Raw genomic sequence first — 15,255 nt, forward strand, 5'->3', positions numbered from 1 at the left:
TCGACCTCCTGGGCTCATGCGATCCTTCCACATCAGCCCCCCAAATAGCTGGGACTACAGGTACAAGCCTCCATGCCCAGCTAATCTCCCTATGTTGCCCAGGCTGGTCTTGAACTCCTGGGCTCAGGCAATTCTTCCATCTCAGCCTCCCAGAGTTCTAGGATTACAGGCATGAGCCACCAAACCTGGCCTAATTTTAAATTTGTTTGTGGACAGGGTCTTCCTATGTTGTCCAGGCTGGTCTTCAACTCCTGTTCTTAAGCGATCCTCCTGCCTCAGCCTCCCAAAGTGTTGGGAATATGGGTGTGAATATGAGCCACTGCACCCAGCCTTGAAAATGGGTTCTTTCTAATGCTTTATGCCATATACTTTCTGGAGAGAGTATAAACTGGCTGTATTATATGAAACTTCTTTCTCCTTGGTCTGCTTTCCTTCTCTGGCCAGCCTCCTGGATTCAAGTCATTTGGCAGATATATGTATTGTAAATACTTCCTCCCAGTGTGTGGCTTACCTTTTCATTGTCTTGCCTCCTCCTCTCTCTGAAGCTTTCCCTGACACCTCTATGATTCTTCTTCCTCCCCACTTAGGGATGTGACTTAACTCTCTCCTGGTTTAGAACTGCATTTCAACTGCCCACTGGGGAATTCCACATGGGTATCCCTCCCTCCCCAAGGGACCCACCTGACTCCTTTTGTGCATCTTCTGTCTTCATGCCCTTTATGCTGTTGAGGCCAAAACAATGGAATGAAACGTGTCGAAAGCAGGAACTCCAAGAAGGAAGAGCTCAACGGCAGTTGGGCAATGGGATTTTAGGGAATTTTCATTTTCTTCTTAATTTTTTAGCATTTTTCATACGCCTCACAGAAGGCATGTATCACTTTTTTTTTTTTTGAGAAGGAGTCTCACTCTGATGCCCAGGCTGGAGTGCAGTGGGGTGATCTCGGCTCACTGCAACCTCCACCTCCTGGGTTCAAGCAATTCTCCTACCTCAGCGTCCTGAGCAGCTGAGATTATAGGCATCTGCCATCGTGCCTGGCTGGTTTTTTTTTTTTTTTTTTTTTTTTTTTTGTATTTTTAGTAGAGACACGGTTTTGCCATGTTGGCCAGGCTGGTCTCGAACTCCTGACCTCAGGTGATCCGCCCTCCTCGGCCTCTCAATGTACTGGGATTACAGGCATGAGCCACCCCACCAGGCCAGTTTTATTGTCAGAAAGAGTAAGCTCCTTTAAAAAAAAAAAAAAAATACAAGTAAGTATGCAGCAAACCTAAAATGTTCTGGATTTGTCATCTTAGCTATGATTGCAACAGTGAGCATATGAGTAACTAATAAAGGAAAACAATTTCTCTTCATCACTTCCTATCTTACTTAGGATTAGGAATCCAAGATTCTCTTTCCAAAATGGAAAGTATTAAAATCATCTGAAGTGAAATGTCACCTTTTAGGACTAGGCCACGCCAATCCAACATTTGCTGTTTCATTCATTCAGAAAATAAATGTGTACATCTCTTGTGGACAGGCACTGTGCTAGGTGTGTGGAACACTGTGATAAGCCCAAACACAGATAAGTTCCTTCCTCGAGGAACTATTCCTCCAGAGTCTGGCACCTTGCCCTGATGTTGAGTATTTTTCATGTGTATATTGGCCATATGTATACTTTCTTTTTCTTTTCTTTTTTTTTTTTTTTTTTTTTTTGTTGAGATGGGGTCTTGCTCTGTCACCCAGGCTGGAGTGCAGTGGCTGGATCTCGGCTCACTGCAACCTCCGCCTCCCAGATTCCAGTGATTCTCCTGCCTCAGCCTCCTGAGTAGTTGGGATTACAGGCACATGCCACCATGCCCAGCTAATTTTTGTATTTTTAGTAGAGACGGAGTTTCACCATGTTGGCCAGGCTGGTCTTGAACTCCTGACCTCGTGATCCCCTGACCTCGGCCTCCCAAAGTGCTGGGATTACAGGCGTGAGCCACCGCACCCGGCCATGTATATTTTCTTTAGAAAAGTGTTCAAATCGTTTGCCCTTTTAAAAAATGGATCAATTGGAAGCTTCAATAGGAAGCTATTGAATGATATGAGTCCTTTGTCAGATATGTGTGTTGTAAACATTTCCTCACAATCTGTGGCTTTCCTTCTCATTTTCTTTTGAAAAGCAGATGTTTTTAATTTTGATGGATATAATTTATTACTTTTTTCTTTTACGGTTTGTGCTTTTCTGTCATGTTGAAGAATTTTTGCTTATCCCCAGGATATGGAAATGTTCTCCTCTACTTTCTTCTTGACTCTTTATCATTTAGCACTTTTGTTTAACTCTGTGATCCATTTTGATTTAATATATGTGTATGAGATAAGATAAATGTCAAGCTTCATTTTTTTACATTAGTTTATCTAGTTGTTCCAGCACTATTTGTTGGAAAGAAACGATCATTTCCCCTATTGAGTTACTTTGCCTCAGTTGTTGAAAATCAGTTGACCACATATGTGTGGATCTAGTTCCACATATGTGTACTCTGTTCCTTTATATATATCTATATACCTTTCTTACATATACATAGCCCACTGTCTTAATTTCTCTAACAATTCAAGTAAATCAATTAAAGTCTCCAACATAGTTCCTTTAAAAACTGTTTTCACTACACTGTAATCTTTGCATTTCTATATAAATTTTTAAATCAACTTAATTTCAAAAAAAAAAACCACCCCACACAACTGAAAACAAGACAAAATAGGAAGTATGCTGGCCAGGCGTGGTGGCTCATGCCTGTAATCCCAGCACTTTGGGAGGCCGAGGTGGGCGGATCACAAGGCCAGGAGTTTGAGACCAGGCCTGGCCAACGTGGTGAACCCCCGTCTCTATTAAAGATACAAAAAATTAGCTGGGCATGGTGGCGCTCGTCTGTGCACCTGTAATCCCAGCTACTCGGGAGGCTGGGGCAGGAGAATTGCTTGAACCTGGGAGGCAGAGGTTGCAGCGAAGCCGAGATCATGCCATTGCACTCCAGCCTGGGCAACAGGGTGAGACTCCATCTCAAAAAACAAAACAACAACAACAACAACAAAAATCACAAATGGGTGTTGAATGTTGTCAGATACTGTTGCTATATTCATTGAGATGATTATGTTATTTTGTCTATTCTATTATATTAATGAATTACTGTGATTGGTTTTTGAATGTGAAACCAACCTGGCATTCCTGTAATAAAATCCACTTGGTTATAGGATATTACTTTTTTTTATATGTTGCCGGGTTCAATTTGCAAAGATTCTGTCAAAATATTTCCCTCTATATTCATGAGTGGTATTGGTGGTCTGTGTTTTCCTTTTCTTGTAATGGTTTTGGTGTGGGGGTAGCTTGCTCTCATCAAATTATTTGATAAGTGCTTCTCTCCTTCTCTGTTATCTTTTTTTTTTTTTTTTTTTTTTTAGATAGAGTTTTGCTCTTGTCACCTGGCTGGAGTGCAGTGGCGCGATCTTGGCTCACTGCAACCTCCTGGGTTCAAGCAACTCTTCTGCCTCAGCCTCCCAAGTAGCTGGGATTACAGGCGGCTGCCACCATGCCCGGCTAATTTTTGTATTTTTAGTAGAGATGGGGTTTCACCATGTTGGCCAGGCTGGTCTCAAACTCCTGACCTCAGGTGATCCACCCGCCTCGGCCTCCCAAAGTGCTGGGATTACAGGCGTGAACCACCACACCTGACCTCCTTCTCTATTTTCTAAAATAGCCTGTGTGGAATTGATATTATTTCTTTCTTAAGATTTGTTAGAATTCACCAATGAAGCCACTTGGGCCTAAAGTTTTGCTTATGAGAGGGTTTTGTATTAATAATTCAATTTTTTAAATTGATATAGTGTTCTTCAGGTCTTTTGTTTCTCGAGTGAGTTTTGATCATTTGTATTTTTTTCAGAAAATTGTCCATTTAAAGGTTGTCAATTTATTGCATAAAGTTTTTTCATGATATTCTCTTATTACCCTTTTAATGTCTGTAGTGATATTTCCTCTTTCATTTCTGATATTGATAATTTCTATCTTCTTTTTTTTTCTTTTCTTGTTGAGTGAGGTTAGAGATTCATCTATTTTGTTGTTCTTTTCAAAGAAACAGTTTTTGGTTTCATTGATTAGCTCTATTGTTTGTGGACTTTCCAGTTCATTGATTTTCACTCTTATTTATTTCCTTTCTTCTGCTTGCTTTATATTTAATTTGCTCTTTTCAAGTTTTTTTTTTTTTTTTTTTTTGAGACAGAGTCTCACTCTGTCGCCCAGGCTGGAGTACAGTGGGGTGATCTCGGCTCACCACAACCTCTGCCTCCTGGGTTCAAGCGATTTTCCTGCCTCAGCCTCCTGAGTAGCTGGGACTACAGGTGTGCGCCACCATGCCTGGCTAATTTTTATATTTTTAGTAGAGACGGGGTTTCACCATTTTGGTCAGGCTAGAATTGAACTCCTGACCTTGTGATCTGCCCACCTCGGCTTCCCTAAGTGCTGGGATTACAGGCGTGAGCCACTGCACCCGGCCTCTTTTCCGGTTTCTTAAAGTGGAGGCTTAGATCATTGATTTGAGCCTTTTTTTTTTTTTTCTTTTTGAGATGGAGTCTCACTCTGCCACCCAGGCTGGAGTACAGTGGCACCATCTCGGCTCACTGCAACCTCCTCCTCCCTGGTTCAAGCAATTCTCCTGTTTCAGCCTCCTGAGTAGCTGGGATTTCAGGCACATACCACCATGCCAGGCTAATTTTTTTGTATTTTTAGTAGAGATGGGGTTTCACCATGTTGGCCAGACTGGTCTCAAAATCTTGACCTCAGGCGTGAGCCAACATGCCCAGCCAAGCCTTTTTTTTTTTTTTTTTTGTATTGTAAGCATTTAAAACTTTAAATTTACTTCTCAAATTTTGGTGTGTTGTATTTCCTAAATATTTAGTTCAAAACATTTTGTAATTTCCCTTGGGAGTTTTTCTTTTGCCTAAGTTCTTATTTAGAAAAGTATTGTTTAAATTCCAAACATTTGGGAATTTCTGTTATCTTTCTGTGATTGATTATACTAATTGAATTCCATTATAGTCACATATCAGACTTCATATGATTTCAGTTTTTTTTTAAATTATTGAGACTTGTTTTGTGGCTCAATTCATTGTCTACCTAGATGATTATTCCATGTGCACTTTAAAATAATATATATTCCGCTCTTGTTAGGTTCTGTTAACGTCTCTTGGATCAAGTTGGTTGATAGTATTATTTAAGTCTTCTAGATTTCTATTCTTTTTCTACCTGCTTATTATGTCAATTAGAGAGGCGATTTGATGTCTCCTGATGTGATTGTCCATGTATTTATTTCTCCTTTCAATAGCTTCGTGTATTTTTTTGTTTGGTTGGTTTTTGAGATGGAGTCTCCCTTTGTCGCCCAGGCTGGAGTGCATTGGTGTGATCTTGCCTCACTGCAGCCTCCGCCTCCCGAGTTCAATCGATTCTCCTGCCTCAGCCTCCTGAGTAGCTGGGATTACAGGCATGTGCCACCATGTCCCGCTAATTTTTGTATTTTTAGTAGAGACAGGATTTCACCATGTTGACCAGGGTGGTCTCAAACTCCTGACCTCAAGTGGTCTGCCCACCTCAGCCTTCCAAAGTGTTGGGATTACAGGTGTGAGCCACTGCATCTGGCTGACTCATGTATTTTGAAGCTTTGTTACTAGGTATGTAAAAATTTAGCATTATTATTTCTCCTTGATGAATAGACTCCTTATCAATTGGAAAATTTTCTCTTTCTTCTGGTAACATTCCTTGCCCTGAATTCTCTTTTACTTGATATTGATAAAGCCACTTTGGCTTTCTTGTGGTTAATGCTTACTTGGTATATTTTTTTCCATCCTTTTGCCTTTAATCTATCTGTGTCTTTATTTTTAAAGTGGATTTTTTTGTGGACAGCATATAGTTGGGCCTTGCATTTCAGTCCATTCTGACATGTCTGACTTACCTGAATTGTTTAGACCATTCACATTTAATGTAGTTGTCAATAGGGTTGAGTTTCAGTCTACCATTTTGCTGTCTGTTTTCGGTTTGTCCTGTCTGCTCTGCTATTTTTCTCTTCGTTTGGCTTCTTTTGGCGTAGTTGAGTATTTTATTAGTATTTTATTTGATCTCTACTAGTTAACTTACTATGTGCACCTCTTTTTCTTTAGTGGTTGATCTGAGGTTTACAATATGCATCTTTTTTTTTTTTTTTTTTTTTTTTTTTTTTTTTTTTTTGAGACGGAGTGTTGCTCTGTCACCCAGGCTGGAGTGCAGTGGCGCGATCTCAGCTGAGTGCAAGCTCCACCTCCCGGGTTCATGCCATTCTCCTGCCTCAGCCTCCTGGGTAGCTGGGACTACAGGTACCCGCCACCATGCCTGGCTAATTTTTTGTAATTTTAGTAGAGACGGGGTTTCACTGTGTTAGCCAGGATGGTCTTGATCTCCTGATGTGATCCACCTGCCTCGGCCTCCCAAAGTGCTGGGATTACAGGCGTGAGCCACCGCACCTGGCCTACAATATGCATCTCTAAGTTATTACAGTCCACTTTCAAATAAACTTATGCCACTCGACATATAATGTGTGATTCTTATTATATGCCTCTATTTCCTCTCCAATCCTGTGCTTATTGTTGTTTTGTATTTTATTTCTACGTGTATATTTTATAAGCCTACAATACATTAGTATTATTTTTTCTTTAGTCATTATTTTGAAAACAAGAAAATACTTTTTATATTTTCCCACATATTTAACATTTTCAGTACTCTTCATTCCTGTGTATAGATCCAAGTTTCCATCTGTTGTCAATTTTCTTTTTCATACAGAAGTTTCTTTCATATTTGTTTTAGGCCAGGCGCAATGCTTACGTCTATAATCCCAGCACTTTGGGAGGCCGAGGCAGGTGGATCACTAGAGTTCAGTAGTTGAGACCACCCTGGTCAACATGCCAAAACCCTGTCTCTACTAAAAATATAAAAATTTGGCTGGGCGAGGTGGCTCACACCTGTAATCCCAACTACTCAGGAGGCTGAGGCAGGAGAATTGCTTGAACCCAGGATGGGGAGGTTGCAGTGAGCCGAGATCACGCCACTGTACTCCAGCCTGGGCAACAGAGCGAGACTCCGTCTCAAAAAAAAAAAAAAAAAAAAATTTGTTTTAGTGCACATCTGCTGTCAGTGAAACCGCTCTGTTCTTGTTGATCTGAAAAAGTCTATATTTTACCTGAAATTCTGAAAGGGATTTTCTGTGGGTATAGAATTCTACATTTACAGGGTTTGCCCCCTACCTAGCACTTTAAAATGTGTCACTCCATTGTTTTCTGGCTTGCATAGTTTCTCATGAGAAATCTGTGAGATAATTCTTATATTTGTAAATAATTGCCTTCTGTCCAATGTCTGAAAATTATTTCCTGTATATTTTCCAGTTTTCTGGTTTGTTTCTTTTTTATGGTGAAATGGTAATTCTGCACCCTGTTACTACCTCATGATGAGAGACAGAAGTTCCCAGAAGTTTTTAATTATTATGGAGTAAAATTTATTAGTTTTTTTTCTTTTATACTTAGAGCCTTTTTGTGTTCTAAGAATTCTTTGCCTGTCCTAAGATCATGAGGATATCCTCTGTGTTTCTTTCAAAAGCTTTACAGTTTTAGTGCACAGATTTTAGGTCCATGACCTATCTCAAGTAAATTTTTTTGTATGTGCGTGAGACAGGAATAAAGGTTAATTTTTTAAAAGTTATTTCATCATCCTTTATTGAAAAGCTTTCTTCCTTCCATTGAACTGCATTGAACTTCTGTCTAAAATTAAGTGGCTACATATGTGTGGGCCTATTTCTGACCTCATTATTCTGTTCCTTTCATCACCAGTACCACACTGTCTTGATTGCTCCAACTTTATAGTAAGTTTTGAAATCAGGAAGTCTTCCAACTTTGCTCCTCTTTGAGGTTATCTTGTCACAAGGACCCAAGTGGCAGGAATTTTTAAAGCTCCTCAGGTGATTCCAATGTGAAGCCAAGGTTAAGAAGTACTGTCTTAGGGGCTGAGGAGTCCTAGGCTGCCCGCTGGGTTTGTGGTTTTGTGGTTTTGTGTTTTCAACACATTTCCTTCAGGACAGTATGTTTATAGTCTATTTGCTTCTGAACAATTTCATGTGTAAGTAACCACATCCAAGGGCTTTGTGGAGAAATGGCCTTTAAGCCTAAGAACTCTTGGCTCCAAAGCTGCTGACCACTGTGCCCTGTCCAGTCCCCTCTCCCATAGGTTCAGTGGCCATTGCATGAGACAATTTGATAGAAAAGAGTTACATGGGGAACACTGCCCTTAGTCACCTCTTTGGTGTCTAAGTGCCCAAACTCCCTTGCTTAGACAGTCACTTTCCTGCATCCCCTTGTATTAGCTTCAACTGAAGTAGAGGAAAAATTGCCTTTATTAACCCTGCCAGGCTTAAAATTATGGGACTCTCTGTTAAGTTGGATTGGAGAAGAACTTCACATTTAGTAAAATTGATTTTCCCCCCACTCACCTCTCAAACCAGGTGTCTCTAAGTTAAGATCTCCTCTTGGCCGGGTGCGGTGGCTCACACCTATAATCCCAGCGCTTTGGGAGGCCGAGGCGGGTGGATCATGAGGTCAGGAGATCAAGACCATCCTGGCTAACACGGTGAAACCCCGTCTTTACTAAAAATACAAAAAATTAGCCGGGCGTGGTGGCAGGCGCCTGTAGTTCCAGCTACTCAGGAGGCTGAGGCAGGAGAATGGTGTGAACCCAGGAGGCAGAGCTTGCAGTGAGCCGAGATCGCACTACTGCACTCTAGCCTGGGCAACAGAGCAAAACTCTGTCTCAAAAAAAAAAAAAATTCTCCTCTCTTGATAAGTTAGAGTATAAGATAAGCTGCTGAAACAAAGGGACCCCCACCCTCTAACACAAATATTGTATTTTAAAAAGTTTATTTCTCTCTCAGGTAATGCTCCAGAAGTGAGCAGTCCAGAGCTGGTGAGGTGATTCTGCCATCCCCAACATGTGAACTCCAGGGTGACTTTGCCATTTGTCATGATTTTCTAGCCACAGGATGGAGAAAGAGGAAGTAGAAGGCCTGCAGTTTCTGTTTTAGGATGTTACATACTTCATGTTCACTCATATCCCATTGGTCAGAGCTTGGTCACAGGGCCATGCAAGGTGCAGGGGAGGCTAGGAAAGGTATTTTTGGACCAGGTGACCATGTATCTTGCTGAATCTCAGAAAACTTCTATTATTAAAGGGAGTAAAGTCTGAATGGATATGGGAGGAAAATCATTGATCTTCACCATGGCTCTCTTTTGCCGAGAGCCCAATAAGTTTTGGCTGTGTCCCCACCCAAATCTCATCTTGAATTGTAGCTCCTATAATTCCCACGTGCTGTGGAAGGGACCTGGTGGGAGATAATTGAATCACGGGGGCAGGTCTTTCCCGTGCTATTCTTGTGATAGTGAATAAGTCTCACAAGATTTGATGGTTTTGTAAAGGGGAGTTTCCCTGCACAAGCTCTCTTCTCTTGTCTGTGGCCATGTGAGATGTGCCTTTCACCTTCTGCCATGATTGTGAGGCCTCCTCAGCCACGTGGAACTGTGAGTCCATTAAACCTCTTTCTCTTGTAAATTGCCCAGTCTCAGGTATGTCTTTATCAGCAGTATGAGAACAGACTAACTCAAAGCTGTAAAAATGAACAAAAAAATCAACATTCTGAAATTTCATACCATTCCTCCCAATAGCACAGCATTTAGAGTTGGCCACATTTTACCTAAATCTTTTGCCATCACCAAATTACTGACCTGGAATAATTTAATCTTACTGCCTTCTATCCTACCTCTTCTGCTCAGCCAATTTATATTTTAGAGTCTCTTTCTCATAGCAAACCACTTCAAAACATAAAATTCTGTCTCAAGTAGGAATGCTTATGGCTGCAAGTAAAGACAACCTGATCAATAGCTTAAAAAGGGGTTTATTTTTCTCATTACATAAAAAGTCTAGAGTAGGTGGTTTCTGGCATTGGTTCCAATGCTGCAGCCGAGGACTAAAACTCTTTCTTTCATTCTGCTTGACTTTTCTTAACATGTTGGCTTTTTGACTTCTTCTTTGTTATTTTGTGCTTGCAAGATGATTGCTATAGTTCCAGCCATCACGTCTATTTCTTTTTTTTTTTTTTTTTTTTTTGAGATGGAATTTTGCTCTTGTTGCCCAGGCTGGAGTGCAAGGCCATGATGTCAGCTTACCGCAACCTCCACCTCCTGGGTTCAAGTGATTCTCCTGCTTCAGTCCCCCGAGTAGCTGGGATTATAGCCATGCGCCACCACGCCCGGCTAATTTTTTTTTTTTTTTTTTTTTTTTAGTAGAGATAGGGTTTCTCCATGTTGGTCAGGCTGGTCTTAAACTCCCAACCTCAGGTGGTCCACCCGCCTTGGCCTCCCAAAGTGCTGGGATTACAGGCGTGAGCCACCGTGCCCGGCCCATCGCATCTATTTCAAAGCGTGAATCAGGAGAGAGGGTGGGATCTGCTGGGTCTGCTCCTTACTCACGTAAAGAAAGGAGGTTATTCCACCAAGATCATGCCATTGCATTCCAGCCTGGGCAACAGAGCGAGACTCTGTCTCAAAAAAACTAAACTAAACTAAAATAATAAAAATTTAAAAATTAGAAAGGAGGCTATTCCAGAAATGTCTCCCCACAGGTTCTGCTTACCTCTTTATTGACCAGAAATGAGCCATGTGCTCATTCCTAAACCAATGGAAAGAAGAAAGGGATTGGATGAACACCAGTCAGGATTCATCTGCTAGGGCTAGAATATGGACAACTTTCCTTTAGAACAAGGGCTCTTTGCCTTCTATCTGAACAAGTAAGTTCTATTAGCAAGGGAGAACAGGGAAGAAGGAAGCTAAGGTATGGCTAATGAGTGAGAACAAAGACTAACGGCCACACAGACAGGACACTGTGAGTGTGAGTGTGGGCTGTGTGATTGTGTAAGCACGCAAGAAGTGTGGAAGGATGTATACTCGGTTGTTAGCACATGCCACATCACAGTGGGAAAAGGGGCAGGCATACAGATGAAGGCGTGAGGGGAAGCAAACAAAACTGAAAAGAAAAAGTGGCCTAAAAATATGGCGATCACGTTTATGCATATATGTCCAATTATGTACTTATGTGACTATCTAAATAAATTTGAAAAATGTTTAAAATAATCCTGATCCCATCCTAAATACAGGTAGTTTTTTGCATTATATCAGCACCCTGGCTGAGCCCCTGCATTCAAGAAAAAAACTAAATCAATGAATGATTAGTACATGAATAAATGAATAAGTCCATAGCAGCTACGATAGATATCCCATCGTCCACGGATTAAGATCGTGCATGCCACCAGCTAGAGGGACAGCCACTCTGCACTCACTCCCTAGTGTAGTTATCTAGTGCAATTCTAACATCTTGAATCTTCTTCTTCTTTTTGTTTTAAAGTCCCAGCATATGAAAAGTAGAAAAATAGTTAAGGAGGCTACCAGAGATAGGGAAACTGACAGCAACTAGATGTAACAGCTGACATGTTGACAGTGAAGAAGACAGCTATCTATAGGAAGCAGACACAAGAACACACAACATACACAAGAACACACAAAATCTGTAGACAGCAATCTATAGGAAGCAGATGCAAGAACACACAAACACAACACTGTCAGGCCATTTTGTTTAGGAGGAACTCATTCCAGGCACCTCCATAACCTCCGGTGGCACTGGTGTTATAGCAAGTCACAACAAGGCTGCTACACACATCAGGCCCCAGTGAATGAGGAATGGGAGAGTATGCGCCATGTTCTCTGTTTAAGAAGGCAAGGCGGTGTGTGATAGAACAGAGGAAGAGGGCTATGCCCAGTTCATCCTTGTGACTTTCAAGGCACAACTTTCAGCTCTCAGCTGGATGCCACATCTGGACTCTGCAGCCTTCTCAAGCTTAGCACATTTTAAACTCTTCCTGCGTCATTTCCAACTGAGGTGCCAAGTTGTCATTGGCTACCAAAGCTATAGGCAAATCCATGTATTGAGATTTTTAAGGGAAATGTCCGAGAAAGTGTTTCTCAGCAATTCCTCACCCTTCCCTACTCAGAGATAATAAACATGATCAGGGTGCAGAGAGAGAGAATTTGGGATAAGGAGATTGGGAGTGAGAGTTTTGGGGGAAAGGAGTTGACTGTTTAAGACTTCTAACCCCCCTCTATTTGGGGTGAGAGGCCAGCAAGCTTTTGTCCTGTGAGCCAAATCTGGTCATAGCCTATTTGCACAAATAAATTTCAATTGGCATACTGCCACGATAATTTGTTTGAGTATTGTCTCTGGCTGTTTTCTTTTTCTTTTCTTTCCTTTTTCTTTTTTTTTTTTTTTTTTTTGAGACAGGGTCTCGCTCTGTCACCCATGCTGGAGTGCAGTGGCTTGATCTCAGCTCACTGCAACCTACACCTTCCAGGCTCAGGTGATTCTCGTGCCTCAGCCTCTGGAATAGCTGGGATAACAGGCATGTGCCACCACGCTTGGCTAATTTTTGTATTTTTAGTAGAGACAGGGTTTCGCCATGTTGGCCAGGCTGGTATCAAGTGATTCGCCCTCCTTGTCCTCCTAAAGTGCTGGCATTACTGCCATGAGCCACCATGCCCGGCCTCTCACTGTTTTCAAGTATCAGTGGGAAGGTTGTGACAGAGGCTGAAGCCCATAAAGCCTAAAATATTTGCTGCCTGGCTCTTTCCGGAAAAAGTTTGCCATCCCTGATTGTAACCTCATGCCTCATGAGGAAGACCACAGGGATCCCCAGGAGAGTTTTAAGACATGTCCCTGTTAGGTGGGCAACATAAAGGATGAGTACCTAGACTGTATCTAAGGCGACCACGGGCTAGGCTCTGACTCTCCCAAGGGGGAGAGAAGAGTGAAGACCTGCTTTGGTGACACACCCCGTGCTGTGACACTGGGATAGGAGGTGACGCTGAGTGTTTCCCAAGGACCACACTCAGGATTGAGTGGGAGAGAGAGCAGCCACCTGGAGACCTCAGCAGATAGAGGCTGGAGTGGATCAACTCCTGCCCAGGGATTAAAGACTTCGCAAGAGACCACCCACAATAGGTGCATTCTTTGCAGTCAAAGGAGGTGGGGGAGAAAAGGTTGCAGAAAAGAATCTCTAGGCTGCGCGCGGTGGCTCATGCCTGTAATCCCAGCACTTTGGGAGGCCGAGGCAGGTGGATCACCTGAGGTCAGGAGTTCGAGACCAGCCTGACCAACGTGGTGAAACCTAGTCTCTACCAAAAATACCCAAATTAGCCAGACGTGGTGGCACGTGCCTGTAATCCCAGCTACTTGGGAGGCTGAGGCAGGAGGATCACTCAAACCCGGGAGGCAGAGGTTGCAGTGAGCCAAGATTGCACCACTGCACTCCAGCCTGGGCAACAGAGTGAAACTGTGTCTCAAAAAAAAAAAAAAAAAGAAAGAAAAGAAAAAAGAAATCTCTAAAGAGCTCACCAAAGTGAGAGAGAGCCTCCTGTAACCATCTGCCTGCCCTGAGACAGCATGAAGCCAGCCGCCAAATTGGAGCTGGGCTAGACCCTTCCTTCTCCCTATCCACCGCTTCTGATGCACCTGGTGGGACTGCACCCACAACTGGCAAGTTTGGGGGACACATGAGTAAGGGAAGAGGAGGACCAGAAGGCCGTGGTACCTTCCCCGCTGCAGTCTTCCAGGCAAACAGTGAGGGAGATTTAACACTGTCATGTTTGGCATTCTGACATTCTTCTCTTTTTTGAGAGAGAGAGACAGGGTCTTACTCTGTTGCCCAGGCTGTAGTGCAGTGGCATGATACTAGCAGCTCACTGCAGCCTCAATCTCTTGGGCTCAAGAGATGCTCCCTCCTCAGCCTCCCGAGTAGCTAGGACTGCAGGCATGCGCCACCACACCCAGCTAATTTTTTCTTTTCTTTTTTTTTTTTTGAAACAGAGTCTCACTCTGTCGCCCAGGCTGGAGTGCCATGGCACGATCTTGGCTCACTGCAACCTCCACCTCCCGGGTTCAAGCGATTCTTCTGCCTCATCCTCCCGAGTAGGTGGGACTACAGGTGCATACCACCAAGCCTGGCTAATTTTTGTATTTTTAGTAGAGATGGGGTTTCCCCATATTGGTCAGGCTGGTCTTGAATTCCTGACCTCATGATCTGCCCTCCTCGGCCTCCCAAAGTGCCGGGATTACAGGTGTGAGTCACCGTGCCCAGCCAATTTTTTCTTTTTTTGTAGAGACAGGGTCTTTCTGTGTTGTCCAGGCTTGGTCTCAAACTCCTGGCCTCAAGAGAGCCTCCAGCCTCAGTCTCCCGAAGTGATGGGATTATAGGCATGAACCGCCACACCCAACCCATTCTAACATTCTAACTACTAAATTGAAACTGTTTGTGACCTAATATGACTCATCTGTTCCAAGGAATGGGTGGAAAAGGTTTGGGACCTGCCAGAGTTTCCCAGCTCATGAGAAGGCCACCTCCACTAAGGAGAGCTTAGGGGGATGATAGGAACACACTGAAGTAAGGTTTGGTTTCTGGCATGACTCAAGCTTGTTCAACATGCTGGATCCAACAACATACAGAATGAGCGTCCCTAATCCCCAAATCCAAAATATGAAATGTTCCAAAATCTACTAGTTTTTGAGAACTGATGTGACATCACAAGTGCAAAATTTCTCATTTGACCTCATGTGAGGGGTGGCAGGCAAAACACAGTCAAAACTCTGCTTCATGCACAAAATTGTTTAAAATATTATATAAAATTTCCTTCAGGCTATGTGCATAAGGTGTATGTGAAACATAAATGGCCAGGGGTGGTGGTTCACGCCTATAATCCCAGCACTTTAGGAGGCCAAGGTGGGTGGGTCACCTGAGGTCAGGAGTTTGAGACCAGCCTAGCCAACATGGCAAAACTCCATCTCTAGTAAAAATGCAAAAATTCGCCAGGCGTGGTGGCACATGCCTGTAATCCCAGCTACTTGAGAGGCTGAGGCACAAGAATCGCTTGAACCCAGGACGGGGAAGTTGTAGTGAGCCAAGATTGCGCCACTGCACTCCAGACTGGGCAACAGAGTGAGACTCTGTCTCAAAAAAAAAAAAAAGCAAACAAACAAACAAAAAACCGTAAATGAAACAAACAAAAAACCGTAAATGAATTTTGTGTTTAGACTTGAGTTTCAGCCCCAAGGTATGTATGTGCAAATATTCCAAAAAGTG

Source organism: Pongo abelii, chromosome 22 (genome assembly GCF_028885655.2).
Source record: "Pongo abelii isolate AG06213 chromosome 22, NHGRI_mPonAbe1-v2.0_pri, whole genome shotgun sequence".
Classification (NCBI taxonomy): Eukaryota; Metazoa; Chordata; class Mammalia; order Primates; family Hominidae; genus Pongo; species Pongo abelii.